The 5,354-nt window shown below is 34.5% G+C and overlaps 1 pseudogene; it reads right to left on the minus strand.

The window, feature by feature from the left end:
* Positions 1-2,342: 2,342 nt before the first annotated feature.
* Positions 2,343-5,354, minus strand: part of LOC106314498 — a 14,145-nt pseudogene continuing 11,133 nt past the window's right edge.

Genomic DNA, 5,354 nt, shown 5'->3' on the forward strand with positions numbered 1-5,354 from the left:
GAAATACAAACACATAAAATTAATAATATTTTAGAATTTAAGAATCAAATTAGTTATAATGTGAAAATGATAATATAAATATAAATAAAATAAAGCAATGTCTAATTTTAAAATTTTTAAAGAAACATAAAGCAAATCAAAGTGAGAGCAACATACTCTAGTTTTTTTTTTTTTTTTTCTTGCAGCTAGAGAACTAGAGAAATGATGAATTGTACGTGAATTATGAGTCAAGGTCTAGTTTTATTTTAAAACTGTAGTTAGCCTACCTAGTGTAGTCTATATGATGAAGATCATAACTTTTAAGTAAACACAAACGCATCAATATACGGAGTATGCAGACTAGGCAGCCGAATATACACCTGAATTTTAACAAACCGCATAACATGCCGTACATGACTTTTTTTGGTACGTTTAGTAGCCGTATAGCGTCAGCCGGCTTAACTTGCTGAAGGGCCCTAGGCAAAAAAAAATTAAAGACCTTTTAATTAATTAGTTTAATATAATTATTAAAAAGTGTTAAAGTTTTTTTATAAAGTTTTTTTATAAAATTAGCTAAACTCATTAAAGACCTTTTAATTAATTAGTTTTGCAAATTAAGGTTTAAGAAACTTTGATCATCATATTTTTAAATTTTGTATAAATTCAACACTAAAAAATACAAAATAAAACTGTGCCCTTGTTGTTGCAAAAATATATAAATATGGATTCTTATTATTTAGTAAATACATCATCTTTAGGTGGGCCCTAGGATAGGAGCAAGTAATTAGTGTAGAGATTTTTGCTGTTTTGTCTTTTTTATTAGTAGATTTGGTTTAGTTAAAACTATGGGCTTTTTTAATAATGGAACAAATTAAAAAGAGCTTTTAAAATAATACTAAAGAAATTATGGACCCATGGACCCAGGGCGGTTGCCCATGTTGCCATGGCCGAGACCCGGGATTGCATAGCGTATACACATCGTACATGCGTCCGCACATGGCGTATTTTAGAACATTGGAAATCTTAGATATTGTTTTCACACGTGTTTTTAGTTATAGTAAATTTGTTGGAATAGAAAAATTAAGAATATAAAATTTTTAAGAGGATAAACAAGTGGCACAAAAATGTGACAGTTATAGCCTTTGATGCGCATACATATAAAGACGCATGCGATAGTAACAACATGTGGACTTTTTCTTTATCAGCTCTACCTCTCTTATCTATACTATCACATATATCCACATCATAACAACATGTGTTTTTAGTTATAGTAAATTTGTTGGAATAGAAAAATTAAGAATATAAAATTTTTAAGAGGATAAACAAGTTGCAAACAAATGTGACAGTTATAGCCTTTGATGCGCGTACACATAAAGACGCATGCGATAGTAACAACATGTGGACTTTTTCTTTATCAGCTCTACCTCTCTTATCTATACTATCACATATATACACATCATAACAACATTCGTTTATGGAAACAATATTCTGCAACTGGTGGAGAGAGTATCGAGATGGTCTTAGTCGATAACAACGTAAGTTTCATTCAATTGTTGCTTATACCATGGTTAATACTGTTTTTATTTGTATTATTTGCTTTAGGTATCTAATATTAATGTTTCACAAACTTTTATCGCAGGATGATAAGATTCATGCGACTCTTAAGAAAGATTTAGCTTGCCATTTTGATCCATTTTTAGATTAGGAATTTTTTTTGTTACCGACAGTTACTAAAATTTCAGTTAGATCAAAACAAAAATATGCCAGTACACATACTTTGCGCTTTACATAACTGATACAGCCCAATTTTAATATTTTCTAAAAAGGGGCCATAATGTTGCAAACAAAAGATGATCCAGCGCTATTAAAATCTTCTCGGACATTTGTGTATATGCAATAATAAGCACCGGAATGTGTTATATGTTTTCATTAACAAATTATACACAATTTATCATATTTATTATTCAATTGTATTTATTTAGAATATTTGTTATGAAACCGAGTGATTGTTTCGAAACTAAACGAAGAACATGCTCATTCCGTGCAGCATGCAGATCTCAATCTAGTAATATATTTATAATTTTTTAAGAGTATATAATTGTTTTCTTTAATATATATTCCCGCCCCCGGTCTAAAATAGTTTTGGCTTTGCCACTGTTTTTAGATGTCTTTGTATATAACACAATAATTATTTTTTTTACAAAAAAAAAAAAAAAATCACAGTGATTATGTAATTAAGGGTAAACCAATATTTGGAATATTCATGTGATTAATGTACGAGGCATTTGAAGTAAAAGTCCATGGAGAAATTCACAGATTAAAAATACAGAATACCTTTAAGGAAAACAATATATTTAGGTTATTCATTCCCTACTCCTCGACACCATCACCTTCACTTCCTCTTCTTTCACATCCAGTGAATAAGTAACCTCAGCTCTATAGACATGAAACTTAACCACAACCAAGAAGAAGAGGAAGTTAAAAAAATTAAGAAGCGCAAAGAACAAGTAATAATAATCCAACCTAGACTCATTAAGATTGTTCAAAATCCATCCTCTTCCTCGTTCCTTCGTTATATTGGATACCGTCGACAACAAGAAACTGCTCAAGAAATTCCACATCCCTAAACTCGTTAACGAATACGATGTCCCTAGACTTTTCATGCTCTTAGGAGCTTGATCATAGAAAAATTCTAGCTTTGCAACTTCTAAGAAAGCATCAGCCATGCCCATTAACACGAATTGAGGAAGCAAAACGAAGATTTTCAATGGTAGTTTTACTCCCTTTTGGTGGATGAGTCCATGATCAGCATTCAGCAGCAACTTTGAGTCTATACCTGTTACAAAATAAAATGCCAAAAAGAACAAAAGAGTAAGGCCACTAATGCAAAGAAAATATGGAATTACTAAAAAACTACTCTATAATGACATGATTTTTTGTATATATAATCATTAAATTCATATATGCCCTATTTATAACACACTATAAGAAAACAATCTCATTCGAGACCGAACTTCCGAATATGTCTAACGTCTAATCCATGGTTTCGAACAAACTTTTGATAAAATTTAAGTCCGGGAAATCTTTTTAAAAGATTGTTATCCAACGAATTTGACAGTAACTTTATTGTAGTGTAAGTTTAAATATTTATGAAAAGTTTTCATGCTTATCTTAAATTTTCGTAATACCTTTCGGTGAAACATGCGACTGTGAGGAGGATGTGGAAGATCATACCAACTCCCATTCGTTGAAGCAAAGTAATGCCTCTTGGATTACCGGTGAATTTTCGAGTTATCTTGACAAAGACTCGATCATATAAGACAATGGAGACGAGAATTGAGACTGTGACAAAGGCGGAGAGACTCGCTGGAGGGATGCTGAAGTTTCCGGCGATCCTTGCGTTTATAGTGGTTCCTTGTTTGACAAACAAAGTGTTGACTTGAGCGACCATTGCGCTTGGGACAAAAGTTGCAAACAGGGCAGGTAACATATTTAGCATTTGTTTTGTTTCTTCGACTTCTGTGATTGTACAAAGATTCCACTGATCTGTTGTTCCTGTTTTGAGTGAAGCTCTGTCTAAGAATCTGCAAGACAGTTCATTGATGAATCTCAAAATGAGTATCTAATGAATATATAATACTAATTGTTTCAACGTAATTAAATTAAATAGTTAATAAATTGAATCAATTAGAAAATAACAAGAACTCTTTTATATTTCTCTTCAGTTTTTCCTTTTAGAATTCCTTATTTTTAATTAGTTTGATATTCTCTAAGAACCATGCAATGAGGGTGCTCTTATTGTATTTTATGATGTTTGACAAACAAAAAATATGAATCTTACCTAAATAAATATTCACAATACCTTAGACTCTTAGTGGACTGAATCGGAAAGGTGCCTTTCCGCTCATATTCCATTGAAGGCAGCTCGTGGAATTGTGTGTGGTCGCGTGCCATTGGGGCATTGGCTTTGCGAAATGAAGCCACAATGACTCGAGTCATCTTCATGAAAGGGCTTCCCGTAGGGAGTTTATGGCGGTAAAAAGGAGTGCCCAATAAGAAAACTAAGATGAAAATAGTGTGAATGGCAAGAAACAAAGACAAGATAAAGATGAAAACTTCTTCTTTATTAACTCTTTCACCTTGACGGCAAAGACTAGCCCTTTACATGTTTATATACAAGACTCAGATTAGGTTAAGCTCTACCCACTACATCACAGCTGTCCAAACATTCAAATCTGTTCTTTGTCGTGACACAGTGAGCTGGCCTGTTCGTACCATACTCACGTAAGAACTGCTTGCTCTCTTGTTTCTCATAAGCCGACAGAGACAGAACGGTCTTCTTCATTTTCTCCATTTGGGCTTTATACGAAGGCCCAATATCAGTATGGCCTTTACTCCCCCTCAAACTTGGCGTAGAAGGCACGGAAACACCAAGTTTGTTACGCCATTTGAAAAACGGTTCCTGCGACAAGGATTTGGTAAAGACATCTGCAATTTGCAGCGTCGCAGGAATGTGTTTCACCTCCAAAGCCTTCATTGCTACCCTTTCTCTGACATAATGGTAGTCGATGTCAAAGTGTTTCGTCTGTTTATGAAACATTGGGTTGGCTGTAAGACAAACAGCAGACAGATTGTCACACAATAACAGAGGAGTAACTCGTTGTTGTAGCCCCATTATCTTCAGGAGATTTTGTAACCACACTATCTCTGATGTTGCGGCTGACATCGTCCGATACTCTGCCTCAGTGGAAGACTTTGAGACAGTGTCATGGCGTTTAGCTGACCATGAAATAACATTAGTTCCCAACATAGTGCAGAACCCACCAGTTGATCGGCAAGTATCTTTGCATCCAGCCCAGTCGGAATCACTATAACATACCAGAGTAGAGTCACAGTGACCTTTAATACTAATCCCCATATCAAATGTTCCCTTCACATACCGCAAGATGCGCTTCAGTAGACTGAAATCCGAGACACTTGGTTGATGCATCTTCTGACATATGTAATTGACTGAGAATTGGAGATCAGGTCTTGTCAGAGTAAGGTACTGCAGTTTTCTTGCAAGACTTCTGAAGTACGATGGCTCAGAAAATAGTTCATCATGACCAGGAAGATTATCGAGCTTCATAGGAAGCGGAGTAGGCATAGGTGAGCAGTCTCTCATGCCAGCAGTTACCAGAAGATCCTGAGCATACTTAGACTGATTTAGGAACAAGCCATCTTCACACTGATGTACTTGAATGCCAAGAAAGTAGTGAATTGATCCCATGTCCTTCATGCGAAAAATTGAACTGAGCTTTTCAAGGAGAACCTTCAGCAGGATCTCATTGTTTCCTGTTAAAATCATATCATTGACATAAAGTAACAGATAAATA

The sequence above is a fragment of the Brassica oleracea genome, chromosome C9, assembly GCF_000695525.1.
Source record: "Brassica oleracea var. oleracea cultivar TO1000 chromosome C9, BOL, whole genome shotgun sequence".
NCBI lineage: Eukaryota > Viridiplantae > Streptophyta > Magnoliopsida > Brassicales > Brassicaceae > Brassica > Brassica oleracea.